At 41.4% G+C, this 15,376-nt stretch overlaps 1 long non-coding RNA gene across 2 annotated transcripts in view; it reads left to right on the forward strand.

The window, feature by feature from the left end:
- Window positions 1-15,376, forward strand: part of LOC118565711 — a 429,568-nt gene that overhangs the window by 221,306 nt on the left and 192,886 nt on the right. For both annotated transcript variants that reach the window (XR_004932543.1, XR_004932542.1), the window contains exons 5-6: window positions 2,069-2,142; window positions 8,305-8,414. This is a non-coding gene — a long non-coding RNA (uncharacterized LOC118565711). The remainder of the gene's footprint in view (window positions 1-2,068; window positions 2,143-8,304; window positions 8,415-15,376) is intronic.

Below are 15,376 nucleotides of genomic sequence, written 5' to 3' on the forward strand. Positions count from 1 at the left end.
GGTAACAACTCTTCGAGTAGCAGCTGTGGGCCAACTTTGTTTAGATATCCTGTTTTACTCTCAGAATGTGTGCTATTGAAAGCTGATTGAAAAGACAAGGTACAATCAAAAGGAGCAAAAGGTCGGTATCATGCAGGCAGACGACGATGCCTCAAAACTCCCTCCAGCGTATGATGGCGATTTAGGTGACAGGCACATGCTTAGGAAGCCCCACAAAAAAAAACAAAAAACACTTTTTCTTCTATTTAGTGATTGCAATAAAGTGAGTAAATGAATTAGTGAACCATCAGAACTCAGCTGTTGTGCAACATTAAGTTGCGAGTGGCTATTTGTTATTCTGCGGCAGGCCTGAAATTGTCTCATCTTTATGCAATCAATACCGAAGCAGCCCCAGTTGAGCATCATATTTTTGTGCTTTTTAGGAACAAGCTTTGCCAGCGTTGGTGTGCAGTGAATTACCACTCATCTATTACTCAATTAGATCTCCCAAACATTCGGTAGTGGCATTGAACAAAACAAACAAAAAAAGCAAAAAAAAAAAAAAATAAGGCTTACATTTTTATCTAACTGCTCCCACTTGGCTGCCGTTTAAGAGGTCGCGTATAGACAGGTAATATCTTCACCTCCATCTCAACATTCTGGTGGTTTTACGAATTGAGCCGCCGTCCCTGTTGGTTACTGTTCAGCGGAAGGTCATAAATGGCCGATTTATGTCTGAAGTGCAGCCAGCAATGCTGATGGTGCTGTCAGAGAGCGGAGATACTGTCTGGTCTGACTCATATTTAATGGAATCTGTAAACGTCCACAACTCCGTGTCCTAACTCGTGCACTTCAAACCGTGTGCTCACACAGAGAGAGGGAGTTAACATCCTACAGCTGAGCAGCGGATATTATATAGGCCGGCATAATATGACGGATAAAGATAAGGCTGTAAATTGGGCTCCCTTGAAGCACTAAAAGCAGTTTTTTTTTTTTTTTGCACTTTCGGCTTCTTGCATCATATTCCAAATCTAATTTAAGCGCAGAGCCTACCGCTGGCGCCGAAATTAATCGTCATAGCACGAGCGGAGAACACTTCATTAGCTCCCAGCGTTGCAGTGCGGTCTGCAAAAGCATCACCGAAATGAAACACATGAAACGAAACACATGAACGCAGCCTGACAATGTGATAACTATGACACAGAGTTCATTAACGCAACCGCAGCTAATACAATGCTACATCGATTAGCGCCGACTCTCCCTGCCTTGTATCTTGGTATCTGGACTTCCACATACCGCCATTGTGAAGATATGGGCATTTTAATTGCTGCAGACAGAGGTCCATTAGCATAGCTTCTTGGGTGGCTGTGGCCATGTTTCTCTAAATCATTAGGCTAATTATACGAGCTAATTAATCAGCATGCCCAGAATGAGCTGCAAGAGCGGGCCCTGCACTTTGTTGGCTTATATAATGAAAGGGCCCCTTTTAGATGGGGAATCTGGGGAATGGGAGGTAGGAAAAAGAACTTTGATCTGCAAAGTAAACATATGATTTCTTTTTTTTTTTTCGTTTTTGCATATCAAGTGCTCTAGCAACAAAGCGATAAACTAGAAAAGAAAGACGGGATTTTCTAAAGAGAAAATGTCCGATTTGTAATGCTTTTGTAGATGCAAAGCAATGCCGACGGTCCAGAGAGGTGAGCGGCATCCAATTATCGGTGTCATTTTCATGCAAGATAACGCACAGGCTGGGGATCTGTCAATCACCTGCGATGCGGTGACATTCAAGGATGTGCTTTACCTCTCACGTCGCAGTGAACTCGATGTCGGACTGCTTATAGTCAAAGAATGCTGCCACGGTCAAAAATTAACACATATAAGCCATAAAATAAACATCCTACCGACATATTTTCAGTTTAAGATGGAGGCTGTAAGCATTCACATAAAAAAAAGATTTCGCTGACAACAAAGCAGCGTGTATGATTGTGTTTTAGTTTGTGTTTATCCCTGCTTTGGTTTTCTACTGTACGAAGCATATGATAAAATGACACATAATAAATCTTGACCTTTTGTGTCTTTTTGCTTCTAGGGAAATTCTGAGGAGTTCTGTTCTGTCTTCGCTCTAGTTTGAGGCAGCAATCGCAATTGTTGGTTCCAAAAAGGGTAAGATCTCCTTTTCTTATAACTTTGAAAGGAAAAATACATCTCAGTGACATATATGTATGTATCTGTGTCTGTGTGTGTTTCTTTGCTTTCCCTCGTCAAACTAGTTCAAATGCAACAACAGGCAAGTGCTAGTGCCACTCTGGGTTTATAGAGACTAGCAACTAAAAAAATAAATGATATTCACCATGTATGAATTACCTGATTTTTTTTTATAGTGATTGAAATGTCACACCAGAACACTTAAATCCACTGCTGCTGTTTTCAGTAGGCAGGCTTCATGAACCCCGTTTGCAACTGAATTCATAATAAAAAGTCAGACTCTAAATAATCTTCAGCTGTTTTTCTGAAATCCTGCATAGAGTGTAATATAAATACCTGCTTATAATGCACACTAATCCAAGGTTGGTCAAACCTTTCGGCCTTGTAAGCCACATCGGCTGTTGTTTAAAACTATACCGATCGAGCTAAGTTTTACAATTGTTATTTTTATCCGGATAAACTCCACGTTAGACTATGTTTATAAACCCTGGCAGATCTTTAAAAAATAATCAGCTGGTGTCTATAAAGTCTGATCGAAACCCTTATCCTATAGTACCGTTTATGACGTTTATGCAGGAAAACCGCCATTTTAAAGAGCCTTAACACACATCCACTGTTGTCTAAAACTTTGTTTTTAACACCTTGTGGAGCTCTGTGCTTGACCGTCATTTGCAGATGAAATCGCAAGCTCCTTTTCTGACTCTTTATAAACTCTGGCTGCTTCTTGAATGGCGCCAGCTGGCGTTTCTAACTCCTGGCTGAAATGGCAACCGTGCCGCCTATTTCGCAGTGATGTATGGAAATTATCTGAGTTGGAGGAGTCGTTGTGCTGTAAAGTGGATTTAAAAAACTCAAATGTATCAAACCGTGTTCAGAGCGCTAATATAGACTAGCAGCAGCCATATGAAATTTATTTAAGCACCATGTGTAAATGATTTGATGATGATCATTGATTCAGCTTGAGGTTACAGCAGCCATTTTCAGCAAGATTTATAAAATACATACATACAATACATACGGTTTTTAAACGTTCTGGATCTTAAACTTTTTGTTGTTGTTGAAAATAGTATTTATAAATAAATGTTTGATGTTCAGCACTACAGGTTATGCATTTTGTGTAGACAAAGAGTATCTCTGCGCTAGGATCCTCCACAGGAACTACAAGTACAACAGAGAGAAGATCAAATGTTTCCTGGAAGAGACGATTTTAGTCACACATCATTATATTCAAATAAGATCTGTTCAAGCAAAAAGTAACAGTGGACCATGGTTTACGCTGAAACCACTTCAGTGAGAGAGACGGAGAAAAAAAAACAAAAAAAAAACAACCTCTATTGATGTTTTTCTTCTTGTAAACAAATCTTTTTCTCCGCGTTCAAATATGAACGTGCCAGACGATATGAAAAGGGTAAACAAGTGAAGCCGCAGAAATCAAATAAGGGTCAGACAGCTAAATGCTGTTAGTATGGATTAATGTGCAGAAAGCATGCACGTCTGGACATGAGCTATTGCTCGGTCACAGTAAGTTGCTTTCCCCCTTTTTTAATATTTGATTTCATGCAATGATTCGGTTTGGGGAACAAAGTGAAGTTTAATCTCTTTGAACCTGCCTGAAGACTCGCGTGGCTTTGTCAATAGCCGTTTGCAACAATTGACAGTATGAAACGACGACAACCCACGTTGGATTGAGTCCTGATTACGGCCCTCATCGCTTGCCCTCCTGAAGATATCAGAGCAACCCAAACGCAAAGCTAAAGCATGCAAATGGTGCCCTCTGGAGTGCGGAAATCTCCACTGCTGCTGGCGTCTGTCGCTGTGGAGCGGATGCACCCACCCGCACCTCTCCCAGCATCTTGCTTGAGGACTGACAGGTGCTGTCAGCACTCCGCGGCACTCTGAGCATACATGCAAACACACACAGAGAGACGATTTCCCGGGGAAAACGAGCTCGCCCGGTTCGTGACCCAGAAGCGGCTCACACTCGCCTCCTGTGTCAAAATAGTCATACCGTTTACCTTGCGCTGCACTGTCACACCAAATGGAGCACTTAGCTCTCCACTCATTAGTTCACAAGACCACAAAACGCTCCGTATGCTCTCATAAATCAGCCCTCCTCAAAAGAAAAGAAAAGAAGAAGAAGGAAAAAAAAAGTCTCATTATCACCGGCTGAATGGCGTTCTGGTCGGGACCATTAAAAGTGCAGCTCGTGTCCTCTGGAAGTTGAGTGAAGTTACCCTCTATCACGGCGGTGTTTTTCAGATCACTGAGCAGCGCTGCGGTTTTCTCCCAGAGGATTTGCGGGTGCAGCTGTAATTGGAGCGTTTGTGCTGCTGCGAGTTACTGTTCCCTGGTGTAGAGGCCGGCGAGGAGCAGAGCATTCTTGTACACGTCCGGAGGATTTCCTGTGAACTTATCAAGTGCTGCTGGAAAAGTAATGTGGAGATCCAATCGCGGCCGGGCTGTTCTTCTCGTTGAGATGAGGCTCCAGCTCGGAGTTCTCGTTCCTACGCCTCCTGCCTTAAATGTGCCACGCAATGGTGTTTGGAGGAATGTTGCAAGTGTGCAGTGCTTTAAAAAGGCTTATTCCCTCGTACAGATTTCTTCTTGTGCTGCTTAAATGTTACTCTTAAATGTTTTTAGATCGTAATAGGCAAATACATGCCTAAAATAAAGCTAAAAATACAGATGCACTTTTCAACTGGCTTCATTTATAAAGAATGGGAAAAAAACTACCCAAGCCAACCTAATAGCCCTATTAACAGAAAATAATGAACTAAGTCACTATATGTTTATTTGGTTCAGTTTCACTTGAAACGTCCAGGTGCCATACCTGTAGAATCAAGAAACCACGCAAATAGAACCTGCATGAAAATTTGAAGCAGACCCAAGGATTAAAAAAGTAGCAGGTCACGTCCTAATCTCAAGAAATTCAAGAAAAGAATAGAAGCAAAGTAATTGACACCTATCTGCCTGGAAAGGTTTACAAAGCAACTTCTAAGGTTTTGGGGTTTTCCACAGAACCGCGGTGACAGATGAAGACCTCAGGACACTTTGCTGCTTTGGTACCCAGAAAATCTACCAATTCAGTTCGACAAAATCCTGAAGGAGAAAGAACCTGACGGATTTGCTGTGACTTGACCTTAAGCCGGCCATTTACACTTAAAACCCGTCCTTTTGTGGCGGAAACCACCGCAAGAACCGTGGGACCGAATTCGATTACTTTTCACAAAGGGCCTGGCTGGTTTGGATAGCTTCCTTCCCTTAATACACGATGCCATCTTTTGAAAACGGCTGAAGCCTCAATATGCTTCCTGATTTTCTGGTTTGTTGAAATATCTGAAAGATTTAAGAGTGACAAAAAAAAAATAAAAAAAAAAATAACGAAACTAAATCAGAAAGTCTTTTCCGCAGCCTTGTGCAGGGCACATTTGGGAGAATGGATTGGAGGCACAGGTGGTGAAGTGATTTAAAGTAAATATGACAGGAAAAATATAGCTCAGGTAGGAAGGCAAGGGGGAAAAAAACCCTCTAAGTGCAGTCAAGTGAGTTTGACTAACTTTATGAAACATAAAGTAAATGACAGAGGTGGACCCGTCAGGGAAGCTCAGTCTGTTGGGAGTGGCATTCGAATGGCCCCTCAGAAAAGCATTGAGGCATTAAATTTAAATTGACTGTGCAGCTTCTTTGCAGAGAGAACGAGTTGAAAACATCTCTTAAATTATGTTTAAGGCGGCGTTTTACCTCGAATTGTGAAGCCGTCTACCCGTCACATGCAATTTGATTAAAAAAATGAAACGGATTCAAACCAGCAACGGGTCAATTTAAGGATAAAGTTTACATTTTACTTTCTAACATTGGCTAACTTATGGGGGAAACAATAAGTTGATGACTGCCTTACAAAGATATATCAAAATCACATGTAGTACTGATCTAAATGTCTTTTCATGAGTAAAGGCATAGACGACGCCATGGATAAGCTAAAAATACGTCCACTTGTGTGGTGTGTCCTAACTGATTACTGGTCCATCCCGCTCCTTCGTAAGGTTAGGGAACCTGATATAATTGTGTTTCCGCACTTCTCCGATTTGATATATTACCACACGGCGGGGATGGTGTCCCTATGAGAATGTGTATGCACAATGGGCTCGTGTTGTTGAGCAGCCCTGCTACAGCCAGCTGCGATGATTTATTATACGGCTTGAAGGGATTTTTTTTACTTCCATGAGGTCATGAGTGACACATCAGTCGAGCCGTGCAAAGTTTTTTTTTTCTTTCTTATTTTTGGACCTGCTGGCGGCTGCGAGCCACGCCAAAACCGTTCAAACAAATTCCATCAATTGTCTGTTATTATGTAGAGAAAATACTACGATCCACTTTCAGTAGTTCATATCAGTCATTTATACCGTGCTAAATGATAAACAGTACAATTTGTTCCTAAACCACTCCTTAAAATAAAAATAGACTGAACTTTAATTACACATAGTCCAATTCATTCCAATAGGTGTAACAATACAGTAAGATTCAGCTGATTCTTTAACACCAGTTGGTCTACAGTTATCTCACAAAGCTCAGTCCATCACGTTAACCATTTATTTTGCAGCTCTTTCCCATCCTGTGATCGTGAAAAGGAACAGCCTTTTTTTTTTAACAGAAAGGTAGACAGAAATGAGACTCAGAACAAAAAGCAGGATCACTGAACAAGGCCGTACTGTACTTTCTACTGGAAGGAAAAACAAAGGCACTTGGAGTTAATGTCAGCTCTAGTTGCATTAATAGCTTCATTTAGAAGAGAAACACAATGAAACACAGAAGCACTTTGGCTAGAGGTACCTTCTATGGGAAACAAAAGCTGAGCACTCAAAGTCGGTGGCAGCAATCGTGGCGCTGTTAGCTTCGTCCTGCAAGAAGACACTGTTGAGCGCAGAAAGTCCTGAGCAAGGAGTACTTTCCATGGGAAAGAAAATCGTAGCTCAGTATCTCTGCCCAGGTGGATAAGGTAGCTAAACACAGAAGCACTTGAGCTTGAGTGTGGCTACCTGTAAGCAAGAAAATTCAATGTACAAAAAGTATGGCGATAGCTCTATCAGTGACTTTTTCCAACAAAGAAAGACAGCCAAAACACAAGCACAGATGCTAGGACTACATTCTGTGGGAAATAAAAAAAAAGAAGAATATGGGAGGTTGATGTTACAAAGTGTTCCAGCAATCCCCTCATCCAGAAAAAAAAAGATGCAGCCAAACATTGAGGCACAGAGCCAGGGTTACCTTCCCTGTCAAGGAAAACTCAGCAGGTCCACATAGGTAGGGTTCATCCAGGTAAGAAAGTTTGTTATACACAGAGTCACGGGGCCGGTGGGACTTTGTTGGAGAAGAATAGGAAGAATAGATGGCGGCAATAGCTCCTGCAGTGGCTTAGTCCAGGAAGAAGACACAGTAAAAAACAATGAATCACTGGCTAAGAGTCCTGTCTATGAGAAAGGAAAAAAAAACATGGAGTACAAAAGCAGAGATAATATTGCATTAACACCTGTGCTTCAGGCTAATAATGACTGATTTAATGTGGGCTTTGGGTTTTCTGGGCAAGTGTATGACCAAAAACAGCTTTATTAGTTTAAGAATATATTTTGTTTGTTTTATCAAAACAGCTGCGATGGTAATGAGATACAAAAGCAGCCTTATGGATTGACATTATGCCAAATGTCTTTGAATATGTTAACGATCGTTTGCATGCAGCTGTCGATCAACAAGGATCTAACATGTTTTACCCTTCGGATGCAATGTTCACTCTAAGTGAATGAAATCCCTGAGAAACAAGCACACAAACCGTGCATTACGATATTTAAAGGCTTTCTTCGCATCAGCCTGGTGTATGTCAAAGAAAATGGCTATACACTTTTAAAAAAACGGTGCGTCTATTAGAACTACGCTCACTCATTTCTACTTTTGCTTTCAAATACCCCAATTCCACTAAGCAGGACGTTACTGACGGTTTAAACAGACGCTGCAGCTAATTGAGTATGACAAACTCATGAAGCAGCTTTGAGCAAAAAAAATAAAAAAATAAAAAATGGTTCTAAACAGTGCCCAGACTGATCCAGCTGACTTATCTTTATCTCCTAGGTGGGGGATAAAGGGGGCTTTAGTGTCTCTGGTGTGTCGGCGAGGTCGGCCCGCAGCAGCAAGCATGGTGGCACCTGCATGAGCCCGTCGGAGGAGCCTCGTTTCTCTTGGTGAGTCTGCGTTCGTTCGGATTATTTCCAACTATTCTGTCATCAGGGCAACTGACTGCAGCACCGATTTATTGTAAAAAGTAAAACGAAAAGAAAAACCATCACTCATTTAAAGACTAAACTTCAGATAACCATTGCTTGCTGTTTGGACAAATGCTGTCATCATCCCCAATCTGAGTTAGTTTTTTTTTGTTGTTGTTTTTTTTCCGAGCAGGGGTGGTAATCAGGCAAACAAGATTGTCAACACCATCACTTACAGCTACTTGATCGTAAAAATATTGTTTTTTGGACATTCAGAACCCTATGACAGTGTAGCCGAGCCCAAGAGCGTTCTTGGCGCGGTGTGAAATAAAAAAACAGAGGTAATATTACATCAATCTGTCGGTGCGACAATGCAGTCCACGTATAATCAACGGATAATACTGAAAAAAATGTTGGCTACGTTTTTGGTAACTTTGCTTCTCCAACAAGAAAGAAAGAAAGAAAAACAACATCCTAAAATAAGAAAGACTGTCATTCGTCACTTCCATCTAGATGCTTAAAACAATCAGGAAAACAAGGTTTTGGCTCTAACCGAATTTTACATCCTTTACTTAAACTACAGCCACGATGAAAAAAAAAGCAAAAAAAAAAACATCATGGATGTTCATAATAATGATCGTTTGCAGAAAACATCTGTCGATGACAACTGAGATTATGGTTGTGCTTACTAGAAGCAGAGTCACATCCTTTCTGCTGTCAGTGGCAATTCATACACAACAGACAGTTGAATTGTCCAGAGTCCAGTCATTACACACAAGTTTGCTCAAAATTCAGTGCAATATATAAACGATTTAGATAACATAAAGTTATCTAGCCAAGGGCGCCTGGCCAGTTGCGTCAAGTCGTCCCCTCATGCGGGGCACACGTGCGCAAACAACAGAGGAACCCTTTCAACTGGAAGGAGCCTTCTGTGGGACCGGGCTCAGCGTGAGCAGCTATCCGCCGCACCCGGCTGGGGGTCGAGAGCACGGAAAGCAGAGAAAGGGGCACTTTCTAAGGGACAGAAAAGAAATGAAAGCCATTGAAGAGGCAATGGCGCTAACAGCTCCATTATTGGCACCCTAGATTGTCTAAGAGAGAAACACACCTAAACAAAGCTGCACTCTCTATGGGTGGGAAGAACAAGGAGTTAGAAAGTACACATAGACGGCGGCACCGGCAGCTCTGTCGACCGCTTTATCACCGATAGCTTTGTCCCGGAGCGAAACACAGAGACGACACAGACGGAAAGCGCTGAGCCAGGATTACGTTCCGTGTTAAAGAACAACAAGGGGAGGTGCAGATGGTCGATGACAGCGACAGCTCCATCCGCGGCTCCGTCCGGCAGATAAAACACAGAAGTGTTTTCTGTGGGAAAGCAAAAACGAAGAGGATGCCATGGTAAATAAATCCAAAATGAGCAAAAGGCCAGTTGTCGGAAGAAAACATCAGAAACGCCGTTTATCCCGTGGAAATGAAAATTAGAAAGAACCAAACAGGATAAGGTGATTAAGTTAAGGAATGATAAATAACAAAAAAAAACAAACACAAGAAGAAGAAAAACAAACAAAACCAAAATTCTGGGAATTACTGGAGTATATTTTGGCCACCTTCCTTCGGCGACAGACATGCTATGAACTCCAAGCTTTTTAAACCCTCTTTTGACACGTGAGACTTGCAAAGCCACCCGAAGCAGCGTTAATGTGATCAATTGCAATTCCTCGGCATTATTTCCCCGAATCTATTTAACCAAAGGCGCAGAATAGAATACCGATGTGCGCTCCGAGAGCATAAACACCCCGACCGGAGGCCCGCGCCGTGATGTAGCTCAGGAAATACATTCGGCCGGGTCATAAATATTGCACTGTGAGTACACGCGGGGCTTTTGGGCCTATGAATTATTACGTAGGCCAGTGGCCTCGCGCCAGCCGCAGAGTGGATCTCGCTCAGCTGTAAGCTGCGGCTGGGGAATTGTGGTTTAAGGCCCGGCACGTATAACTGCCAATGATACCGGGAATCCATCACGGTCGTCCCGCATGTTGTTGTGTGTGGAGCGTACTACCACCTGAGCAGACTCGGCAACAGCTGGACCGCAAACAGACAAACAAAGAGAAAAAGCGACCCACTCAATGAAAGCAAAGTAAGATCGTAAATCGAAATGAATCTATTTGATCTTCATCGACGGAACAAAGACGTGAAATTAGCCCACCTTTTTTTGGGTCTTTCTCCTAATTCGGTTTTCATTTGCATAAGATAGTCGCGTAAGTCAGCAGAGCAGGAATTCGCCGGTTAACACGCCTGATTAGACCAACGCAAGGAGAGCGAAAAGGAGATCAAAATAAGCATCTAAATGGAAGTAAAAAGGGACTTCTGCTCGACGCTCTGCGTTGTCAGACTAAAGAAATGCCAGCCAGGTTGAGCTCTTCTGATGATTAGCAAGAAAAGAGAAGAAAAAAAAAAAAAAAGCATAATCTCCAGAATGCTGACACATTTACTTTTGAACAGCGCCTGTCTGAAAAAAGGCAGATATGCTTAAGAAAAGAAAAAAAATAATGGATGAAATCTGTGTCAGGTCAGATAACAGCCAGTAACTTTCCGAAATAAGTCTCTGCTAAGCCACAAACACACAGGATTAGGAGCTCAAGTACTGGCTGGCCACAAAAGGAGGAGGAGGAAAAAAAAAAAAAAAAACTAGGACAATATTAAATGATTAGTGACAATTTAAGATAACCTTTAAATTACTTGGTTAAATACGGTACGTGCGTCTACACCGTGCTCTATGAATATAAAGGAGTAAAGGTGTTAGAAGATGTACTGGGGGTCTAATTTTAAAAATAGACCCACAGTACACTTTGAAATACATCACTATTACAAAGACAGAGTTGCTGCTGTTTTTTTATTTTTTATTTGTTTGTTTTTTGAGGAGAGGAGCTAAGTAATTGTCGATTTTATAATACATGAAATTATTCTGCCTGGCACCACTTTTAGTTTGTGTTCCAAATGCATTCAGGTGTGTCGCAGTGTGTGCCTGTAAAGGTACACATGTTGGGCAAAAATCATTCATACCCCTTGGTCTTTGAGACATTCTAACCACAAAAAAAATATATATATTTCTATTGGGTTGCATGCGACAAACCAGCTCAAAATAGAACGTTCTGATACCCCTAAACACAATCCATTATGAGCAACAACCTTCAGAAGTCGCTTAATTAGTCAGTAGCATCCCAGTACAAAGGCAGCTATTCTGTGAAAGGCCGTAGAGGTTTGTTAGCAAACATCAGTGATCAAAACGGCATCGTGAAGACAAGAGAAGTGGCCGATGACGCTGCGGAGGACTTTAAGCGGTTAAACAACGAACCCAGGCTTTAAACGTTTCATGGCGAACATTTCAATCCGTCGTCGTAGAGGAAAAGGATACGCCACAAACGGCAAACCTTACAAAGTCATGAAGTTTCACGTAAACCGAGAGGCTAGATGAGCAGGAGCGTAATCAGTAGAAACAGGTCCATGATAAATCCGGATGAGCTGCAGAGACCTAGAGTTCAGCCGGGGGAATGTATCGACGGGAGCATTTTAAGAGAAGCGCACAACAGATCCAGCCTTGTGCAATGGAGATTGATAAATTGAGAGAAGAAAGTCACCACGGTCTATTTGTAATTTGACTAAAAGCCATACACGAAATTCGGAAAACATGTAAAAAAAGAAGGGTCTATAGTTAGATCGGACCAAAACAAAACTTTTTGTCCTGCTCGCAGACTGCTTTGTGTGCAAAAAAAGACTCCCACCGCACATCACCGTGACCATGAAGTACACAACAGTATGATGTATGTTGACTGGAAGATAAATGCAGTGTAATCCTGGAAGATAAACCAGTTGGAAGCTGCAAATGACTTGAGACTGGGGCAGCGACGTTCCAGCAGGACCATTTCAAACACACAGCCGGAGAAACAATGAGATGGTTCAGTCCAGGGCTCGTAGAACGGCTGGACCAGTCTGTATGTTAGAATGGTCCAGTCAAAGTCCAGAGCAAAATGAGAATCGGTGGTGAGACCTGCAGATTGATGTTTTTTTTTCTATCCCATCTGGTGGAGCTTGACTTGCTTCTCAAGGAAGAATGGGTAAACATCCCTAGATCAGGGCTTCCCAAACCTTTGAGCCTGTGACTCCCAAAATATGAGCGCCAGAGACTCGTGACCCCCTTTAGGCAAGAGGATGGGGAATTGTTTTCTTGTTTTTGGAAATTCTGATAATGCAGTAGGAATTTCATGATAACTCTTAGAGAACACTGCTGTCGGCCACCTGTGTTAAAACTAAGAATGTTGAGCATCCTGTAAAGTTTTCCTTTGGTGTCTGTTTCTTTAATAAGAACATAAAAAAAAGAACATCTATTTAGCACGTCAGTATCAAATTATTAGTAGTTTCAGGACGATTTTGTAAACCACTGTTTGACTTTGCTCTCATAATATTTTGACCTTGTTCTCATTATATTATGACTTTGTTGTCATAATATCCACACAAAAAATGTAACACAGCCATTGTAGATGAAATAAAATATTCACCCGTATACACATATATTTGTGATAAAAATAACTTTTTTTTAATGTCAAATAAAAAAATGTAATTTTTAAGAAAAAAATATAATTTTCTACATTAAAGGCATGCAACTGCTATATTAAAATAGTACATCTGACATTATAAAGTAAGATTTGGATCATCCTTTGGATCAATATTATTTTGAAAACCACATGCACAATTATGTGCTACTTTGTGTTGGTCTGTCACTCAAAATGTACAATAAGATATACTGATGTTTTGTATGATATAAGGCTTAATAATTCTGCTTGTAAAAATAAGTTCAAAGGGTGTGAATGCTTTTGCAAGTCTCCGTAAAGAGAAACAAAAAGAAACACAGACAAAATAATAATAATAATAATACAGAAATCCTCACATTGTTTATTGTGTATCACAGTGTAAATCTGATAAAAGACACATAAGCTAATAGTGTAATGTCTGATGTAAAAGTCTGAAATATCGAACAAATTGCTTCAGTAACAAGTTTAGAGAAACGCTTCCTTTACACAGCTATAAATAACCACAAGATGGTGCTACACTTCCTCGTTTCCATGTGAAAAGACCCAGCTCCTGTGAACATATGAGGCACTGACTGACGTGCATTAATGATATTGACTCCCACTCTTGCTGATCTGGCATTTTTTTCAACCTGACGTGGAAGCCAAACGTGCAGCATGCTCTCCGTGGACTGTACACGGGGCTTTCCCCACCCTCGATAAGGACATGCTGGTTAATTAATTTGAAAAAACGCACGAGCTGCCCTCATTTAACGTCAGACAAGCCTAAACATTTCCCATTCAAGCGCAACACATGCATGCGTCTACTGTAGATGGGGGGGTGGGTCATGAGACTTTAAAGCGCAGACTGAAATGACGGTAGCAACCAGTAGATGGCAGTGTTTCCATGCAGAATCTTCCAAAGATCATTTCTCCTTACCCCCCCCTCCTTCAATCAGCAAAAGTTCCTGAGTGGCGACATCTTCTTTACGGAGTATGATGTAAATTAATTAACCCTGGAAACAAAACGTTTCTCGGTGCTTTAAGAAAGTACAAGATGTATAAAAATGATGCGAATAACAGCTGCACACACTTAAAACTCTGTGTGTGTGTGTGTGGCTTCCCCCCCCCCCCCCACCACCACCACTCCATCCTTTCTCGTTTTCCTTTTAGATCTCTCATGCTTCATCACTCACACTTTTACAAAGCCAAATGGCATCACCGCCCACCATTCGTGCACGCACGCACACCTCCCCGCCATCTGTGTGTGCAGCGGCCCGTGTCGCATGCACTGGGAGCGTACAGGGAGCAGGAAAGTGTCTCCTGGCTCCCTCTCTTGCCCCCCCCCCCCCCTACCCTCCCCCATCCTCTCTGAGCTGTTGTCTATCAAGCGGCCTTACAACAAAATCATGGTTGTCGTTCCCCGCCATCGCGTCACCTGCGGCCAGAAAGCACACATCGGCCTTTTTTGTTCATTAACTACCCTCTCTCTAATGCCGGAGCTCAGCGGGGGGGGGGGGGGGCAGAACAAACAAACTCCATTGGTTAATTTATTAAAAGTCTCAGTGCCACAGATGGCACAATTACAGCCTCCATTTCTTCGCCGGGCAAACTTATTTAGCAGAAAGAACGGAGCGCATGAAAGTGGATATTATCTGTCAATATTACCTCTGCCTGAGACGTAGGGAAGCGAAGTGATTTTCTCTGCGTGGGTCTTCATTGTATCCAACAGCACGAGTTTATTGTCTCCACGAAAACAAAACACATAAAGTCAGACACCGCGGAGCCTTTCACCTAAAGGTGATTAAAATGGGCAGTAAAATCGGTGATGGTTGTTATTTCAAGCTGGACAAAATGTCGGTTTTGAAATATAAAAAAAATAAAAATAAAAATAAATAAAGAATCTCGGCATACAGCTTATACAGTTTTCACCTCTTTCCCAGCTTCCTCCTCCGTTTAGACAGCAAACAAGTGCAGTCACAAAAGCCATTTTCAGCTGGAGTGATAAGAAATGGCAGCAATCAGCAAGGCGCCTGGAAGCTGCATATCACCATTATTGTATGTGTTTGTGGGCCATTATATACAAAGGCATATATATATATATAATTATATATATATATATATATATATATATATATATATATATATATATATATATATATATATATATATATATATATATATATTTTTTTTTATATATATATATATATATGTATATATAAAATTATATATACATATATATATGTATGTGTGTGTGTGTGTGTATGTGTGTGTCTACATATTGTGCGGCCTATCACTTAACACATGAAAAAATATAAAGTGATATATTTTAGAATGACTGGGGGTCATGTTAAGGATCAGGTGCAACTACAA

The sequence above is a fragment of the Fundulus heteroclitus genome, chromosome 14 (assembly GCF_011125445.2).
Source record: "Fundulus heteroclitus isolate FHET01 chromosome 14, MU-UCD_Fhet_4.1, whole genome shotgun sequence".
Lineage (NCBI taxonomy): Eukaryota > Metazoa > Chordata > Actinopteri > Cyprinodontiformes > Fundulidae > Fundulus > Fundulus heteroclitus.